General features: G+C 36.6%; 1 protein-coding gene across 2 annotated transcripts in view; it reads right to left on the reverse strand.

Moving 5' to 3' along the window:
- ARFGEF1 (ARF guanine nucleotide exchange factor 1) overlaps positions 1-21,528 on the reverse strand; it is a 92,479-nt gene that overhangs the window by 69,760 nt on the left and 1,191 nt on the right. The window contains exon 1 of one of the 2 annotated variants that reach the window (XM_072924719.1): positions 21,096-21,485. The exons of the other annotated variant lie outside the window; for it this stretch is intronic. The gene's annotated coding sequence lies outside the window, so the exon portion shown is untranslated. Of the gene's footprint in view, positions 1-21,095; positions 21,486-21,528 lie in introns of those variants that run through there. 2 annotated transcript variants of the gene reach the window in all.

Here is a 21,528-nt window from a genome sequence, read left to right on the forward strand (position 1 = left end):
TCTAGTGACCATCTCCAGTATCATACAAAATATTGTGGCAACTAAATGATTTAAAGACCCTGTATTTTCCCTCATTAATAATACTGAAAATGTCCTTCTCCACTTCAAGGTATACAAAAACTCTTTACTATAAAATTAGAAATTCCATATTTATTTGAAGATAACTTTAATAAACTATACTCCCAACTATGTAGTAAGATAATTACACATATGGTAACAGCTTAAATTTTAAAAAGTACCAAGTTTGAACTTACCGTAGTAAAGCCATATAAATATGACAGAAACAAAAAAAACCAGTTTCTCCATCAAGGAGAAGAAATTCCAAACAGATCATGCTGAGTACATTCTTCCCTGAATTGGGGTATTAGAATATATTTCTTAGAAAATATCTCAAACTTACTCCATTTCTGGATATCTGTTAGCTTCAAGCAGTGTTGAAAAGTCTCTTGTCTATTCAGCTGAAGTACTAACACCCAAAAGGCACTAACAGACTCCAGGAAAATACCTAAAATAATTACGTTTAAGGAGCCCAAAAAATGGAACTGGAGAGACACACTGTTTTCAACTCAAGCTCCACTATCCTAAAAAAATTATAATCCAGAGATGAGCTCTGTGGGCTATTTCTGCTAAGTCCATACACCTAAGAAAAACCAGTAAGTTTATGTAAAAATCATGCTGCAAATTTAGCACTTGCTTTCACCCAAACATTATCCCTAACATCTAAGCCACTTACAAATCTTCCACAAAGCTTAAGATTTGCCAAGAGACAGTGTCCAGAACACACACAAGACTTTATTGATGCTTCCGCTGACCCCTCTTCTTGCTCCCATAGAGCCTTTGTGTCATTGCCTCTGAACTACCCCAGTTTTAGTATGTTTCCTTACATACTAGAAAGGAATGTAAGGAAACATACTAAGGAGGTATGGAGAACTTTCCTACTCAGATTATGGTATTTTTCTGTCCTATTTAATTTTTAACTGTAGCAGTTAAATTAACTTCTAAGTTAGAGGTGTAATTAACTTCATGAACTTTTAATACATCTAACTGCAATGTCAATGGATATCAGTGTATGCAATAGCAAACAGACAAAAAAAAGAAAGCTTTATAAAAAGCCTCACTGGGATCTCAAACCAGCACAGAACAATTAAACAAGTTTAGTGTAACACTACACTAATCTATTCCTCTAGATTATCAAATTATTACTGTCTAAAAGCAGTAATAGTGTATGCAAATTCATTATAGGAAGACAGTACCGAAATGATCAGTATTTTGGGTTGCCAGCAAAACAAACCACTCATTATGAAAGCTGAAGTTGTTTCTTAAAAGGAATTCCCAAGATACATATCACAGTATTATGTCTTCCTCTAAATCCTATAAATAGCTTTTTCCATCTTACCTTCCAGGATGGACAGAGATCTCCCCTCCTTTCCCTCAAACCCTCTTCAACACAGTGTCTAGAAGATAGACAAAAGAAGCCTATTTTTGGGAGTCCAAGAAGAGGTTGATAGTGGTACTAGGCCTTTTGGGTGCAGCTTTTGCTCTGTTTAAATCCAGCTAACCTAAAGGAAAATGGGATTGGAAGAAATGCAGATGCAAGTGCAAGCATAATATAGCATCAAAGTATGAATTTTACCTGTGCACATTCTACCCATTGTAAAATATCATGAGTGTTCCTTCCCTCTAAAAATTCCTGAGTCCAGACTTTAGCACAGACCTTCAGTGACAGCTTATTCACACATCTGTACAACTAATGGTTCTTGCTTGGGTTATTTACATATTTTCATTATACTTTTCATTATACTCTGTCTGTAATATTATAGCTCACACAGCTATGGCACAGGGACTGAAAACAGCAAAGTTCTGTACAGATTTAAGAAAATCACTGCTGTGCTCTTCATTTAGCATTTATATAACAAAAAATAATTATTGTACACACAAATAAAAGAATCTCAGGAGTATATTTGAACATTCCCACTTGCTTTCCATTCCAGCATATTACACTGCTTCAACTTCATGTTTACAGGTATCCATGGCGTAACCAAGGAAGCAGGTTAATTTAAGAAGAAGCATTCCAAACAAACAGCAGTTACATTTTGAGTCTGATAACTGTTGATGAAATTCTGTAAATCCTCCTTGTTGTGCTCTACAAAATCTTGAAACCCTTTAACTAAGTGAAATGCTTCCTTGGCATGAGAAGTCATAATCTCATTATCTTTGAAAAATATGGAGGAGTAACCTTTGAATCACGCAGAGAAATATTTACATGTACATACACACAAAGTCAAAACTCAGAAGTCACAAACACTGACTTTGGTAGCGTGCCTCAACTTTAGATGACTAACTCCTTTGAAGAGTGATAATACAGGAAATGAACAGTTATCTGTTGTCAACTTCCCATGCCCTATTTTCTGATATGCTACAGACTCGCAGCAAATCCTGTCCAAGTGTTTCTCTACTTTTATATCTGCACTTCAAAGGTCATTATGTCTCCTGCTCCTTATTGTTTTTTTTTTTCTTTTTTAGCCATTTTTAGATGGCACTAATACTAGAACTACAGGTTCCCCACAGCCCTGATCACAATATACCATTCAGGAATATGCAACTGGTGTAAATTTAGAAACCTGAATGCACAACCTGTCTTGGTTCAGTCAGACTTAGTACCTGCTCCTTCAGTTTATTAGATATGACATTTTCAAATACAGAATCACTGGTAAATCTATACAAAAGCAGAAACTACTCTAGTGGCCTTATTCTGCTTAAAATTAATTCAGAATAACTCAATCCACTGGGGTTTTATAACTGGATTTTCCATAATAATCCTTCTATTTGCTAAACCAAGTTGAGACTACTGTCAGTTTGCTTCAGTACTTGAGGAGTGGTGACACACATATAGGTCACACATTACCAAGGATAACTAAACTACAGTCATTCTTAATAGCATTTATTTTCTAACATGTGGCTGAAAAGCTCACTTCTTACAGCAGTAAATCCTCTGCTTCCCCCATTAGATAATAAAGGGTCATCCTTTATTAAATCTACAGCAAACTTCCAGCGACATCCAAATTTTTTTTTTTCTTGGGATATTATCAAAGAATGGGAATAGGCTTTTTATTTTTATCTTTAAACAGTTACAAGAGAATAGCCGTGTGTATTTAGTTTAATCAAGCAGGGCATAACTTTCAAAGACCTTGCGCCACCCTTTGGCACCTCCTCCCACAACCTATGTGAATCAGTTTCATGCTCAAAACTGGTGGTACAAGTTGCTGAAAAGGTCCATTAACATAAAAACAGCTTGGTTGCTTACCAAATAATCACCTAAGCAGACTAAAAACAGTATCTTTCCTAAAGAGACAGTTTTCCAATGTGCTTTAATCCAGTCTAACTGAGGGTGACCACCAAAAAAAGTGGTGCCTCCTATTCCACTGTCTGTGCATATCTGCACTCTTCTTACACAACAGCTACCAAGGCACTGCATTTAAATAGCCTGACAATTTTAGTTTTCATTAGGTCAGAGCACTATTTCAACTCACTGTAGAGCTACATGACCCTGAGTTGCCATACCTCATGTGCATCACATGTTTTGGGAAGGAAAAGCTGGAACAGAATTGCCCATTGCAGTGTACACCAAAAAATGCACTGGAATAAATATACTGCAAAAAGTCTATAAAGTCTACCCACTATGTATCATCAACATTAGTGCTATTTTTGTAATGAGTAAAGTTTTGACAGGACAATAATGTTTCTTTATCACATAACAGGGAGAAAGCCTGCAGCTGTATATTATTCTTCATATTCACAATCTGTATAGTTTTTCTAACTCTTCTTTCTCATGTCACATATTAAAACACTTGTGAGTCATGTAAATTCTGTTTCTATAGGCTACAACCCCAGCAACACAGCAACTATTCAAATGGAGGCATGCAGCACATTTTGAAAACAGCATAAACTAACTTCACTCTGATATTTTTATTACTTTTTTGTAATTCTTGCTGCTTAAAGAAAGAAGGTAGCACACATGTGCTATGCACACAAATGAGTCAACTACTACTCAAAACAAAGACTCAGAAAGAAAGACTATTCAGCAAGAAAAATTTACAATGATGTTCAGTGTTCTGAACAGCAAAAAAAGTTATTGCTTAACACCCCTGTTCCCTTGGCTGCATCATCTATGTATACTAAGCCAGTACAACTGTCTTGCACACCTGCTATAGAATTGCAGAGGGATTTTACTAGTTAAAATGTAACAAAGTAAAACCATATTAAGAACATAAATACTGACATTTTAAACTTAAATTTTAAAAGACTTTTTTAAAAAAATCCCACAGCATGGATGAGCTCCTACACCTGGTTTTACCATGTGGTGAAGGGTAGGATGGGGAAGAAAACAAGCGCTTTACCCAGTATTACTGCTACTGCTGGGGAAATACAGGTTGTTAAGTTAAGCAGATTGGAGGAAAAGAACAGAAAATTAAATTCAACATGGAAACATGAAAATGTGCATTGAGAGAGATCATTTATTTCTTTACTAAAGAATATGAGAGGAAAAACTACTGCAAAAATAAAACAGACTTCCTGCAAGAGTCTGACCAAAGGGCACACTACAATTATTTAGGTCCAAATAACTACAATTTAAAGAAAAAGCCATTTCACCAAGTGCAACAGTATACAGATCACTGTACAAAAAAATCTTACCAGTATCTCTCATGTAAATAGCACATGCTGGACTAAGAAAAGCATTGCAAATCTGAAGACAGACAGAACAAAACCTAAACAAACCATAAATGCAGCTCCTCTGCCTTAGGAATAGATTTTTCAAATATTCTTGCAAGGAAGCATAACTGCCATTTAAGTAACACATAACAAGGTAAATGAAACTGACTACCAATGATAAGTTCTGTAATACAGTGATTATAATCAGCATAATTCTTGTCAGAAGCGAGACTTTATTTACACCACCTCTGTCAATGCAACCTAACATTACAAAGCACTCTGTTGTGAATTCCTGCAAACATTTGTAACCTCCCTAAAAACAGCTGTGAATCTACTAATTGATTTAAGCTTCAAATTTAAGGGAAGGGGGCAAGGTTAAGCCTCAAAGGATGATAGAATTTAATGCTCTGAAGTAATACATAACTAAACCAGTGTTTATAGAACAGTTCATGCAAGATAACCCAACTCTTGTTTACCTGAGCCAGCTGATGGCACACATTATTTTGTCAGCACATTCATCAAAGACAAAGCAGAGTGAAAAATAGGACAGACAGAAATTCTCAATAGTGTATCCTGCAGAGAGACTCAGTACATCCAGTCCTCCTATCAATTTTCTCAAGCATTCATTACTTCACTTGATTGAGTATTTGTACCAGTCAGAAGCGCTCTTGCATTCCAGAGCAGGGCTGCAGACACTCTCTGGGCATGGTGAGTTTATACTTCCTCCAAGCCACAAGGAAACCAGTAGCTCTAAGATTTGAAATTGTGAAGCATGTTTGCCTATTTCTAGAGAATGGGAGTCATCAATAAGTCAATCAATAATTCTTGATTTGCCACAGCAGGTTGATATATTTCCCTGTGAAATTTCAAAAAGTCAAAAGCAAGCTTAGTTCTTCTGCAAACTTAAAGCAACGTAAGTGACTATATATAACATTTCTGGTGAAAGCCATCAGATAGGAAATGTAATATCATGTCTTACAAAGAAAACAAGCTTGTGGTAATGCACGTTGTTACTTTTCACATCAAGTCTGACTTCCCTCCTTTCCATTCCTTTAACTGAACAGCTTAGTTTCCTTCAGTCTTGAATCAGAAACTCAAGCACTTTCCTCTGCTTGGAAAAATGTGGGTTTCTGTCAAAAACAGTAATAATAAAATAAATATATATATATGTCAGAGGTGGAAACAAACTTTGCAGACAGAAGATTACATTTGAAGTAGGGACAGCATTTTTAATCAATTCATTTTCACCTGCCTGATACAGCTTATCTAAAATGAAATTCACCTAGAACAAAATCCCACGATTTGTATCTCATCTGAAGGGACACAATGAGCTTCTCTCTGAAAATCATCTTTAAGTTTGACCTTTAAGTTCAAAGCAGGCAAACATGAACAGTCTAACTCAAAAAAAATCAAAGACCTGATAGTATGGAATAGTCTCATCCCTCTGCAATATAATTGCTGCATTCTTCTACCATCTCCATCCCCGTAAGAGAAATTTCTGCACACTCACTTGAAGTCAAGCAATGCAATAAACAGAAGGCTTAACAGAAATATGTCTCTTAAGTATCTAACTCTTAAAATGTAATTAGCATTTTAATTTTTTGCATTTGTAACTGAAAAAGTATCTCAAACATTCAACAGAACCTATATTTAGAAACACAAAATGTTGCATTCCAGCTAGGATTTAGTTTGAAATAGATGATGTTTCTCCCTGCACGTTTTCATGCATGCTGTCTGCCTGACCTGTTGAAAACACAAGTTGTCACTGCAATTAAGAGCTGAGGAAGCTCTGGTGCAGATGGACCAGGACATCTGCTTCAGAATTTGTTCAAGCATTCTCCAAAGCCAGCAGAGCTAAACAATAATCATGGAATACAGGAGATCAGATACATATGAAGGCCTCTAATCTTAGGTATCTTACTCTTTAACTGTGTCCTGCTTCAAGAGGTTACACTCTCGTGACAGCATGAACAATGTCGTAACAGAAGCAGCAAAACCCATGAATTTAAGTCACAGTTTCTCAATTTCTCCTCAGCACCAATACCCTCAAATTTTAATGGCAATATAACAGTTGTATACATAAAGTGTTGCAGTTACACAGAAACTCAAAAGAAATAAAAATTATTTTCACTTCAGTACTTGGGTTCTTTGTGAATCAAAATTTTAAGGCCTAATCAAACCTAACTTGGCAAGATCAAGCTACAGTATATTCTGCAACAGTTGAGCTCTCCTTGTGTTATACAAGCATTCTGTTCTTCCTGCTTCAGATATAACACAGCTTTTTACACCTACATGCACAGTTTAATTCTAGAATGAGTGTATCTTCAGTTTATGATGCCATTCCCAGAACATCAGTATTTTCAATCATCATTTCATGTCATAAGTCACGGGTTTGTATGCAGTAGCTCCAGTCCATTTAATTAAAAATAATTTTTTTTCCTTGTAGCTAACCATGCATTTTCATACATAAATAAACAAAAAGAATACAGTTTTGAACTTTTGTACTACTCAGCTCAAAAGCTATTTCACCATAAAGTGCAGACACAGTAGAAAAATAAATTCCAAACAAGAGAAATGAAGGCATCTAATAAAGTTTGATGGAAAATGAATATTTCATGAAATACATAAGCATATCAGTATCCAAAGATGCAAACAAAACCAGATCAACCCTATTACAGGCTTTTAAATAAAGTTCATGAGAGCTTTTAGAACTGGGGAACAAACCCAGAAATTAAATCTAAAATATCTGACTGTATCCGACAGAAAGATACAAGAACAGCAAGTTTTTCTTAAACCCTTGATATCCAGTCTTCATTTTGCTTTCAGAGATGGCCAACAGCATATGCTCAAGTAAATGCAGATTACAAAAGCAGGGCAGGAATGCTGCAATAGTTCCCTCCTACCAGTATTTAGCCATCTGTGGCTTACACTCTTCCTGTGCAGAGACTGTTCCTGCAGGTTTGACAACCCTTGTTAAATTTTCACTTAATCACTTTTCAAATAATTGTAACTTTTGGGATGAATGCAATTACAACCTGCAGGAAAAAAAATTTGCTTTACTTAAATAAACTAGGTTCTTTACAAGACCTCTGTATCTGCATTCTGAGAAATTACAATGAATGACTCTCTCTTCATGTCAATGCCACTTATAATTTTACAAACTTCCTTTACTTCCATCTCTCATTTTTTTCCCTCCAGGGAACAAGAAGCGCAGTCTGCTTGATCACCTCTGCAAGACAATCCACACGTTCAATCATCTTTGCTGACTTCTGCATCAAGAAGGCAGCAGAAAGCAAAAGTGCAGATGGAACATGTGATATCTTTATAAAGCGGTCTAACAGCTTCATTTTTTTTCTGTTGTTTTCATATTTGTCTTTTTGAAAAAAAAAAAAATCAATATTTTGATGGAATCAGTCACAGTAATTCTACGACATGTACTCTTCTTGACAGATGTAAGTCTTACTTAGAGCCCATGTTTGTGCACCCACAGTTTTGACCAGTTTCCTCCTCCATATAGATCAGTTTGCATTTAGCAGCACTGAAACAGTGCCCTTTGATCAAGGAGTGGATCAGTACAGCACAACTGCTGCCTTTGGCAGACTGTTTTCACTCTGTTTTCTCCTTAACTAACCTTTGTAACCTCACCACTTACCCCAAAACATCACAAACCTCTACAGAACTGAAATAACTCTTTGTAGGGAAAACAGGTTACGTAATCCTTGGGAGCTCAGACCCTTCAGAAACCTTGGGCGAGCAACCTGGTTGAGGTTCACTGTTAAACTGTACTACTACCTTACATTTATCTGTACACTCAGTGACTCTGCCCTGCAGATCTGGGATGGTAGGTTTCCCCTCAGAAAAGTCCACACCAATTCTTCCTCACCACAGCACACACATCCATTGTGCTCTCCATAAACTTTATTCTCTCCTACAGTTCAGACTTGCCAGGCTGAAGCTCTCAAGATTTCTTCATCCCTCATATCCTTGATGCCTTTAAAAAAAAAAAAAAAAAAACAAAACAACCAAACAAAAAAACAACAACAACAAAAAAAAAAAGCCCAAAAAACCCCACTGGCTCTAGTCACATTTAGCACTTCCCATTCCTTTGTTAGCAATTAATGAAATTTAAATCTTACATGTTCTATTAAACAATCTAGCAATTTCAGATTTTAGGCCCTTTAAAAACTCCTTATCCTAGCAATTTAATAGGAGCTTTAGTTTAGACTTCAAATTGAGAATTTTTTCCCCAAGTCATTCATTTTAATTCCTGTATAGGAAACTTCCTCAGCTTCCACAAACAGCAAAAATATAAATAATGTGTTTTCATCTTCAGCATCTTTGTATTCCCCAAATAATTTTATGACACACCATTATCACTTACAAGCAATATGGATATGGGTGTGTTTTCTTTGCTATTAGCTCATACCGCCTGTATCACAAAGCTTTGAGGAGCTTTTATCAATAGCTGATATGCACTAACTGTTAACAATACACTGTTAACAATCAGTTCTAAGCATTTTGCTCTCCTTTCTGATCCCTCAGTCTTGTGTTAGTCTTTTTGACATAAAACCCCACAGTCTTTAGTGAGGTTTTCATGACTGCTATAAAGCTGATTTTGAGACTATGTTTGAGCATACAGTGATGGGATTGATCACTGCTACAGGTGAGCTCTTCAATTGCTGCATCTTAAACCAACTCCTGGTTTAAGGAAGAACTACTCAAGAAGGACACAAGAGCTACTCGGTACATCTTAAGTCAAGTGTTACCCGTAAATGCAGTTGAATGTATTTACCTACCACGATGCAGCTTTCTGTCAAGTACATAAACATTCCTACCTTTATAATTGATGCTATGGAATTAAGAATTTTCCACAAATTATCCCTTTGCATTCCTGGCCTAAGACAGCAGCCTCATTTTAAAACCACTAATACTTTCTCAGCTGACTATTTTTAAAGACTTCTGGCATTCATATACAGGCAAGCATACATTCCTTTTTGGAAGAGTTACCTATTGATGAAACTATTTCTTAAGACTTCTGTTATTTTCTATTTTGCTCTACTTGACATTTGCTTGGTTGGTGACAAATGAAGACTGAAATAACTGTTTTATTAATGCTCTGTATTTATTCTGGCAAAGACTGGCTGTTGCTGCAGAACAAGACTGTCATTATTATTCTCAGTTTTGTTTCTGGATCATTTGGCAGTATGAACAAAAACTACATGTCCCCTCTTCACACAGTTCTCGTCTTCAGTAGACTTTGTCATGTAACATGATCCTTTGAACATTCCTTTTTCCTTTAATTTTTTTTTTCAGGAGTAAGTGCACATGCAAAGCAGTGATAATACATCCCTATTCCATACTTTTTTCAAGTATAGCCAGCTACAACAAACTACTGTCATATACAAGTTTCACAGACTACCCAAGGCAATAAAAGTAATTACACCTCTGCTGAGCCCTCCATAAACACAAGTATACAACATTAAATAGCTGTAATATACATAGAGAACAGACTTATAGAAGAAATCATAGAACAAAATGATTATTCTTAGCCAGACATGCGAGCATCTTCATCTCAAAATACATATTTATTTTGACTGCTAGAATATTTTTAAAATAAAATCCAGATTTAAAGCTGATCAAACTATGGATAGTAAACCTTCCTACATCCTGCAAAAATGGAACCTTCAGGCTTTTTAATTATCCTCCTGACAACACAGACAATAATTTGCTGTAACACTTTCAATATGTATGAGGTCTATTTCTGTTCTATGAAATGACCAGAACCATGGTTTGTTGAAAACAAGATACAACCAAGGACAGTAAGGTCTTATGCAGTGTCAAGGTTTAAGAATCAAATTAAAAGATCCCTTCATAATAAGAAAACCTACATTTAATTTTTAACCTTGCTGTAAATATTTCAGTGCAATTATTTTTCCCCTTTTGGAAATGGGTAGTTTAAACTGTAATTTAAAAATTTCAGACTACTAATCTTTATTTCAGACTTAAATAGAAGGTAATTTTAAGTCCATGATACTGAGAGAAACTGCAACAAAAAAACCCAAAAACAAACCCCCAACATACCTCCATTAAGTAGCCTGCTCACTACAGTAACTTCAGAAACAACAAAACACATGACACTGCAAGACTCTTATTCATTTCAGACACTAAAACTTTAAAGGTCACATGTAAGTCTGTACATGAATTATACTACTGGTAACCTTCTAACTAAAAGAGCACTAAGCCATTTCCCCTCCTACTGCAGCTCTGAATTGTAAGAAAATAATTATCTTTTCCAGCTACAAGACGATGGCCAGAAGACTACAATTTAATGATTGCTTACAAAATTCACAACTCATATTTGATAGAAGAAACAAAAAAGGATCACAATAAAGTATGGACTTCAGTTTATTTTTATGTCTGTGGTATGGCCCCCAAAAAGGTTACAACCATATCAAATTGGTTGCAACCAATATTTTCACCCAAACAAAAATCTGAACTTGTATTAGAAAGCTCAAACCTTAAATCAGAAGTCCTGACATGAGCTCTTATAAATGAAGCATTCAAGGTGACCATACTGTTACCAAAGCCCTGATTTCTTCACAAAGTACTGACTTAGGAGCAGGTCAGACTAAGATATTTAAAAGAACACAGGAAGTAAGAATATTAGATTTTTGAAAGCTCCAGTGTGACTGCCTTCAGTACAGCACTTATACATTAATTATTAATACAGTAAAATTCTTGTTTTCCATGTTCTTTTCATTTATTTACTATTTATTTTTCATCTAATAATGTTTTCTAGAAGTTCAGACTGCATAAATTAAGACAATTACTCATATGACAACTATTCTTCCTTTTCCCAGATGCCTATAAGGCAGCAAGTGGAAGGCTACTTAAAAGGCCACCACTACACAGTATTATTAACCCTAACTCATGCTGCCAACCATGCCACAAGTAAGTGCTTCTTTTATCACTGCTTACCAAACTGTGAAGAATTTCAGGCATTCAGTTCCATATTTACTGGTTCCACGGCATCGATAGTTCTAAATACAGTATTATGAAAAAATGTACTTGCATTGACTATGTAAATTCTTCTTATTTAACAATATAGTTAAATTTACAGTTTTTTAACCATGTGTCCTGAAGTGCTCCTAAAGAACAAGAATGAGAGACACAAGATCAGTGAAGGAGAAAGTATAAGTAATTACTGTAAAATAAAAACTGGTACAAACTACAGCAGTCAGTCAAAGAAATTGCCACCTGCCTCCAGCTCATCACTGAAAGGCCCAGACAGCAATCAAGCAGACAGCAGCTTCAGCTTTCATGTAATAAGAAGGTGAACAAGGAAAGAATGGTCCAAGTGCTGCCTTTCCTTCAATATAAAAGGATGTTAATAATTTGAACATGGATTTTGTTCTGAGCAAGACTCAGGGATGGAAGTCAAACTTAGGTGCAGAGAGGAAGAGAAAAGAGCTAAAATACAAACCTGAAGCTTCTCCAAACATCACTACCACAGACTATATATACCACAGTGTTAGGTACAATTTTAAAGAAGCAAACTATTTCTCTTAACAGCAAAATTTCTAAGCTTTTAACACCTATTTATATGCATAATCACACAAAATCAGGTTTCATGTCTTAATCCTCAAGTGGAGAACATCCAAGTGTCTCATTCTGATGCAGGTGAAGAAAATTTTGATCACACTTCTCAAGACACTTAGTTTTTATCCAGCTTTCAAACTTCCATGCAAATGCAGCTGTTTGATTCTAGCAATTTTACTTAAGGTTATAAATGTCTGTTTCCATTTCAGAATAATGAAAACAAAGATGAATTTATTCCTATCCACTTTCCTACACTCCACATAAGACTCAAGACAGCTATCTTGCACACATCACAGCTCATAAACCAAATTAAGCAAACCAAGCTAAGACTGCCTTTTCCAGCGTTCCTGAGTTGCAGAAAGAAAGAACTCTATGACTACATTTTGGCTGCTGCACTCTGTCCAGGTAACAGTACCACCTTTATAAACACACCATTAACACCTGCAAGGTCACTTCCCAGGCATGCAGCAGTGTGTCAGTTTTACACATAACAGAACCACACCTTTGCAAAAAATACCTTCACTTGGAAGGGCATTCCCCTTATTCTTATAACCTGCATTAAAAGTACACAGCTCTGAGCAAGTATATCTGCGTCAATTTCTACCACAGTTTGAAAATGAAAATATGATGGGAAGCTACCAAAGAAATCATACCAGTGGCACACTACTTATTTTTAATTTACAGATTTGAAACTCTGAAAGTCTACCTCATACTATTCAACTGGACAGCTTAGACTGTAGTATAAAATGCTGTCTAATATCTTCAGTAAACCTCAATAGTTTTATCTCAATTTCAAAGTCTAAAAATATCTCCTCCCTCATTTCTCTCAAACTGCAAAGCTGCACACTTCAGTGCTGAAGGATGTTGGTCATTCAAGCCAACTGCAGTGCAAATCGACACCTGGGAGTCACTTCAAGTGGGGAAAAAAAAAAAAGGAAAAAAAAGGAGTAAAACACTCCTGGATACAGCATTGGCTAAAATATCTTCATGTAAAATATTTACAAATCCAGCTACACTTTTATTTTTAACTAAAAAGTAGGAATAACATTACAAAAAACTGTTGAGATTATTAGAACAGCAAGTGCTAAAGGCAGTATGTGCAGAATTGCTTTTACTAATGGATCATTTTCTTGAAATTTATCTCCCTCTATGTTTGAGTAGAAAAAAAAAAGAGAGCTTGAATAAACCCATTTATCTCAAGGGCAAGTAACTTCAATTATCTTTAAAATCTAATTTTTCTAACATAAGAAATACATGAAATGGAAAAAAAAATCTGAGGAGCACTAAACAGCAGACATAAACCATTTGAACAAAAAGAAGTAATAAATAGCATAACATCAATAACTGTGCAATTTTGTACTATGTGAATATATATGACACAGTACCAGAAACAGAGGGACAAGAAAAAAAAAAAATCAAACCTTCTGAAAGTTATTAAAAAAAAAAAAAAGTCCAAAGAAATCATGCCCTAAATGTCTTATTAAAAGATATCTTTGCTTTTGGAAAAATGTACTTATGCTATTTAACTATATATTTAATTCTAAAATAAAAAATATGGACTTAAGACCAAAAAAAACCAACCATCCATGCATGACAAAACAGCTCTAAGTTGTGGAAGGTACAGAGTTAGTACAACCTCCACATTCCCTATCCAAGCTTTTAAGCTGTTCTTGACCACAGCATCATAACAAGAGGTCAGCTTCCTCAAGACTTCAAATTCTTTTAAAAGTTCCTGCCTCACAACTAAAATCTCATAATCTATTAATACATTTAAAACTTCAAATTAAAGAAAACCAGCAAACGCCACCAAATCCAGAAACCCCAGAAGAAACCCAAGCAAAATCTCCAACACCAAGAACAATATGTAAAAGCTAAGACCAAGGGTAGACTAGGAAGAAGCAACATGAAAATCAGGGTGGGAAAAAGTACCAAACTAACCAACCAAAAATTATAAAATAACCACTCACACCAAAATTTCTTAGTATTTATCAAAGCAAATGAAATGTTACCAACCATTTTTCTACCAGTTTGTCAATTTTCTAATCACTTGAAATTATGAACTGAAGAACATAATAGTTACAGAAGACTAATAAATGGTGAAAATGCCTTATAATCTACCCCCAAACTTTAAAACTGGTAGAGGACCTGCCTTTTTTGAAAACTATTTTTAAATCTTTCTCAGATCCTTGCTGATTACCAATTTTTTTCTCACTGACATATGTATCAGTCACTCCACTACTTTGCCTGGGATCAACACTAAGCCAATACACCAGTAATTCCCCCTAGGTCATCCTTGTAACAATGCTGGCACAGTTGCAGATGTCTTCCAGTCCTTTGGAATTTTCTCTGCGTCCCAAGATTGATTAGAAATCAATATGGGAATTGTGCCAGGTATTTAAAACTCTTGGGATTTGACAGACCTATTTTTAGTGTCTCTCTACATTTATACTGAAAGTGGAAAGCATCAAACAAAAAGTATCATCTACTTTATCCCTTGAAATGGATTTTTTAAACACTCCTCTGCATTCCATTACAGTATCTATAAACTACATAAACTAGGTGGTGGTGTTTGGTAAGTTTGGGTTTTTGTGTTTTCTTCTTTGTTTTAGGTTACCACATTAAGTGCTTTTCATAGAAACACCAGATACTATTTGTTCAATTATCCTTGTTCAATATTATCTTTCTGTAAAATCCCACAGAAGCACTTTATGTTCTCCCTGGCTGTTTGGAGACCTCTTGTATGTGATTTTTCTTAAAGGTCTGTTTTGCCCAGGTATAGCCTATTGTTTCTTCTACTGCTTTCTTATGGGAAAGAACTACAGGCTAACTGAACTATGCACAGAATACTTCTTGGTCTGTATGTATCTGACTAGCACAGCTACTACACATTATTTTTGTCTTTCAAACACACAGAGTAAAGGTCTGCCTCCTTTACAGATAACAATTATCAAACTTCTTACTCAGCTGTATTTCCATGATATCTCCCTTCCTCCTTGAAATCTGCAGAGCCATTTCCCAAGTCCCTTCAGCCCATAAAGCTCGACTGACAGTAGCTCTTTTTCACAGACCAGAATATTGTCTCCCTGCAAACCACCAATTTACACATCACACAGGAAAGCTTTCCAGCTGGATATATAAAATCCAAAACTTTTCTCCCCTGCCTATTCAAGTCACTGATCTACCACTAGCTGCTGCAGAACAGAATAAGTCATGAGCAAGTTTGCAGGTCTTGCTTCCCAAGCTCTGGCAGCATTCATTTGAAGTACAAACTAATCAGCAACCTGATGGAAGTATCAATACCAATAAAACCCCCAAACTGACTGCTAGGTGCCCCCCCAGAAAGACAAGCCTTACTCATCTTCATAAGTCCATGATTTCACCCAGAATGTTTGCCAAGAACAGGAAAGACTGACTAGAACACCAATGGTTGATGTCTCCCTCTTCATAAACATCCACAAATACCAAAATCCTTCCTGACAACTGCACAAGTTTACCTATTTAGAAAATCTTATCAAAATGCTATCCCAATACTGACTGCTCTCTGAAGGATTCTAGAAAAAGTCTGGAATGTATAACTGGATGTCGACAGTCGAGCTAATTTTTTTCATTTGTATACGAAGACACATAAAAAGAGACACAGTTGTCATCTTGAATGAATGGCACAGTGGTTAGCTGGGAACAAGAACCAAGAGAAGAAAGGAAAATATTACAATCACAGCAGTTATACACTAGAAAAGGGTATAGGAAGAAAAATCAACTAGACCAAAGCCCCACAAGACAGTAAAGATAGTTCTTAGAAGAAACAGATGCATTCTGGTCACAAGGCAACAACTTCTCATTTTAAGCTTCAAAATTCTAACTAAGGCTCTAAAATATGCAGCAGAACACAGGTATTTAAAAGCTGTCCTGTGTCACATAGACATGTTGAAGACTTTCAAGATTAAATTTTTAAAAATAGTGAAAATCAATGTTCAAAATTTCAAAATATTAAAGGCTTTAACTGAACACATATTTCAGGATAAAATCAAAGTTACCTGAAAGAAATACCATTTTTAACCTCCAAGACAAAACCCAAGTATTTGATATTCATTCTCCATTAACATTTTTCTGACCCAGATACAATCCACCATTTTCTAGGAAAGTGTTTTTACATATATTCTGCCAACCACCCCCTTCTCAAAAGAGATTAAATCTCATCAGCACTGCCATTCTGCACAGCAAGATCTGATTACAGCTAAAAAACCAAAATATCTAAACACACACAACTTTCCTTAAATTAGCCCCATAAACTCTACATAAACAGCACCTAACATATCAAAGCAAAGGCAAAGGCCTTCAGCAAAGGCAACCTGCAGAACAGTTTATAGGGCCAACCAAACTGTACTGTTACCACGCCAGGTTTTAAATCTTTGCAAAAGCAGACAAGATTTTAACCACACTGAAAGCCTGCTAGTTAAAGCACAAACTCAGTAAAGCAAGCAAAAGGAGGGAAGGGCAGCTGCAATTTTCAGGGGTTTTGGTTTTTAAAAAACACACATACATCTTGGTTTTTACTAGCATGAAATCTCCATTTATTCTCCTTGCTTACAAACAAGTACTTCAGAAGGACAATTGCAACCAGAAAAAGAAAATTTTATGGACAATAGTGACTTGTGTAGTGTGGAAATAATTGCCTGCAGCACATGAAGACAACACACAATATTGCAACACCAATCTCTTTGTATAAAGCAAAGAAAAAACTCCAGAAATTATGACTTTCAGTTTCTAAAGAAGGACAACTAGTTTTCATGAAAAATATAGAAGGCAGCCTACCAAGAATAGCACTATCCAAAATACAGACAGGAATTTAGCTCATCCACAACTTCTCCAGTAAAATTAATTTCTGTGCAGTAACACAATTATGGTCTTCAAAATGCACTTTTAACTGTTCATTATAGTGTCGGAAGGTATTTTCCAATGCACCTGGAGTTTCCAACACATATACACATTTCTGTATTAAATATCTATTAACCACACTCATTCTTGTGTATCACGATTGCTTGTATATGTGAAGAACACAAGATGAAACTAGGAAAGGTAAAAAGGAAGACAAAAACTTAAGTAGGTGAGATGTCATTTGCAGACCTGCACAGATAAGGACAGATGAACCTTCACACCTCTGGGTTAGTTCTACTCCAAGCATTACCTGTTTCCAGAGAAACTAAGTGCTTAACTATAGCCCACTGCTCCATCATCCTACACAAACACATAAAGGCAGCACAAACTGAAAAGAGATGCCACTTTCACACTGCATGAGACCTACATCATTCATTAGGATCCTTGCATGACAGACTAAAATAACACAAGGAGCACTAAAGAGCCTTTTATAACTAAGTTTTGGCCCTCTTCACTTGGTAGCTCCAGAACTCCAGGCAGCACATACATACTTTTAAGTGCACACTAGGGACATACCCATATTATTTCATATCACTTGTGGCTTGGAGTTTTATGGAAGAGTTGTTTGACTCCTGATTTGCAGCTGAAACTAGCAGACTTCATACAAGCAGGGTATTCTGGTTTGCCCAGCTTAGCACTCTGAAACCACCTTTTCAGGCAGACGAATCCATGCTCCAGATTTCGAGATGACGCACGAACAGTTTTTGTTCAGTTTATTAAAAACTTTATGTTCAGATAAGGATTTTTTTTCTCCCCCAAGACCTTTCTTTCATTGTTTATGGAAACACAGTATTTTTACAGTAAGGTTTCCAAGACTGTAGCATGGCTGAAAAGCAATACAGAAACAGCAGTGGAGGCAACTCACTGGAAAAGGAGCTTCTAAATCCAATAATCCTTCTGACAGCTTGCTGCCTCATGCTTTCTGCAAGTGGACAATTTCAAGGATAAACTCATTCCTTACACAGACTAAGAGCTGTTGCTATGAAAGTAAACAATACAAAATTCTAAATTAATTGTACTTCATTAGGTGACTAAAGAAATCTTATGTTTTCCAAACAGAGAGAAAACCTCTCAGAAAGGGCAAAATTAAATCAAACTCAACTGTTCTGTATAAACCCAGACACAACCTGGCAAATCGTCAAAGGATGCTACAAATATCAGGCTTAATTTCATCCTTGTTAAAAAGATTTTAAAAATCTATAATTCAGGTTGTATTACTTAATTAATATTTTGCTTTCTTATCTTCTAATCACCAGAAAAATGGTCATACTAGAAGGACCTCATCTTAACACCTGTTCAGAGGTCAAACTGCCACACTCTGGAATGTTGTAAGGCTTTTCTCACAAAGCAAAAATAGATGATGTATAATCTTAATGGAATGCTGCAGATTTGTAAGAAAATATATGGGGATCAAAAAATGACAAAGAGAGAGCATTAAAGATTCTTAAAATACTGCTTGTTAAATTCAATCTAAGAAGCAGAGATAATATTAGTTTGCCTGTTGTACAAGGATACTATATTTCTGATCACTGTTTATCAAATAGCAGATCATTTCATACAAACAATATAAAACAATGTAAATAGTGGCTTTAGAGAATGAAACAAAAAAATCCTGAATTAGTAACAGCTACTCATTAAAATATCTAATCTATTATTAGCAGTAAATAAAAAGCAACATTTTACTAGTCATGCAGTTGGAAAAAATATCTTAATGGAGCACACCGATAACTTCAGTGAAGACTAATCAAATATTCACACTGAGAAAAAAGATGTTGGTTTGGAAGATGTGGATTTGGAGATAGGGAAGTACTGCCATGATTTTTAAAAACTACTTTTTATTTAACTACCATTTTAAAAAATCCAATAAAACCATAAGGTTAGACTTTGCCAGATTTAGCACGAAATTAAATTAATCTCTAAATTACAATTTTACTAATGTTTTATCATTAATGTTACTGTTCTTCAAAATAAAGCAGTAAGAAGTCCATACGCCTTACTTAAGGTGGAAAAGAAGCATTCAGCTGTACCCTCAACAGATGAGGAGCTAAAGGGACAGAGCACTCCACATGCATCCTGTTTCAAATACTGCTACAAAAATCATAGCTCAGCTTTAACAGCCAATTGTACTCTATGTGAAACATGCATGATATGTACTTTTCTCCAAAAATTTTCTTATAGATAGACATAAGCACCCTTCTACTCAGGAGTTACATATTGCCACTTCTGATCACATTCAAAACCAGACAATGGACTGTGCTAAATTTATAGTCACCAACTGCATTTTGTTGTGCGGTACCAAAAAAAAAAAAAAAAAAAAAAAAAAAAAAAAAAAATTCAATAAGCCTCTAGAGTAGTTAGAGGCTTTTCTACAGAAAAATACCATGTCTGATATTTTTCAAGCTCATGAAGCTCTTGTATATACATAACGTAGTACACACAACCTTGCATTTCTTCTTTCCTGCCTTAATAGTTTTTATACCCACATTGTTTTCCTATTTAAACCCCAATCAGATCCACAGGAAAAGGATTCAATGAAGCTGTTGGATAGAAACCACTGGGATGCATGTTTAAGAGTCTCCTCAAACAAACCAGTTTTCATGACACAAGAGGCAGACTGTACAATCTAGAGGGCTTGCTTTATAATCTGCAGAACACAATGGAGCCATGCTTAGAGGGATCTGGATGATACTTAAGATCAACCCACTGAAATAAAGTAAGGCAGAAACACAAGATTAATACCAGTGTCTAATTCTATTGATGAAATACAGACTGGAGATAAATTTAGTTTAATAATAAAGAAACATTTCTCTGGTTTATTTCTAACTTGAATGCACAGTCTAAAGTCAACAGAAGGGCCAAAGGGTTATCAATTTATTCTTATTTGCATAAATCATAAGATTATTGTTACCCACTCTAGTAATATATGAAAAATGTAATAAAATACCTGTTTCTCATCGATTTTAATTAAAAAGAAATAAATAGCTGAAGTATGGGTATTTCTGCCCCTCCCTTTGTCACAATCTTTCACAGACAAAAGAAATCAAGAACACGACAGGTTTGGTTTTTTTTAAGTAAGCACTAACATATGAATTAACAGAATGACAAAGAACAACTTTGAATTACTTATACTTATTTTTAAAACAAGCAAATTTCAATTTAACATTATCTCATCAAACAAATCAATTTAATCAGACATTACTGTACAAAATCAAGATAATTATCTCCAAAACAGAAACAATTACACTAGAAAGGGAGGGACATAATCCATTTACGTATTACTTAAATGAAACAGGTTTTTCTCTAGAAGTCTGTCAGTAAGTATGTCAGTATTTTATCACATAGGGTCAAGGCCCGCCTATACTCATCATGTCAGAATCCTGAAGCCCAAGTTGTCCTTTTAATTGGATGCCTACATGTGCTTTGTATTATCCAGCACCGGTACTTCCCTCACGCTTCCAGACGAGGTGGCACAGACACAGGCGTACTACAAACCCAACACCCCTCCTTCGGCCTGAAGCAGGCAAACGTTCCCACATCCTGGGAATCCAAAAACATGGGGGTTAAACTAGATGATCTCCAGAAGTCCCTTCCAACCCTAACAACTCTATGATTCTGTTATCATCCGTGGCCGCTCCAGCTCTGCCATGCATGAAGGAAGCTCTCTTCCCCATAAGCTGTTTCTCCACCAGGACGACTCGCCTAAGGCTCTCCCTCGCACATCTCCCGGACTATCCTCTCCCTCTCCAGCCCTCCTCCCGGCTCCGAAGAGCCACCAGCTCCAGACATGGCCCGATGTCATTGTCTCTCGCTCTCCGCCACCCCCTCTTCCTCACCCATCCCTCCGCCCTCACCGCTGCCTGTCACCTGCTCCCTCCCCGCCGGCCGTCTGCTTCCAGGTCAGCTCAGCTCAGCTCCGTGTCTGCCTATTCATCCTGCGAGCGGGGAGGAGGAGGAGGAGGAGGAGGGAAGGAGGAGGAGAAGAGCCCGGCGGGCGCCGCAGCGCCCTCGCCGCTGCTGTCAACACGGGGCCGCTCCCGGCGAGGGGCGATGCTCGCCCGCAGCCCAGAGCGCCCACACCTCCGGGGGGCTGCGCTGCACGACCCAAACCTGTGCGCTGCTCAGCCCACAACCGCGGCGCCCCCGACCCTGCCCTGCCGGGCAGTCCCTCTACCTCATTCCCTCAGAAAGCCCACAGCCCCACCGCAACGCACACACAGGCAAAGCGGGTCCTGAAGCGCACCCCGACCTCTGGCCACCCCTTCCCTGCCCGCCCGAGCTGCGCCT

Source organism: Taeniopygia guttata, chromosome 2 (assembly GCF_048771995.1).
Source record: "Taeniopygia guttata chromosome 2, bTaeGut7.mat, whole genome shotgun sequence".
Taxonomy (NCBI): domain Eukaryota; kingdom Metazoa; phylum Chordata; class Aves; order Passeriformes; family Estrildidae; genus Taeniopygia; species Taeniopygia guttata.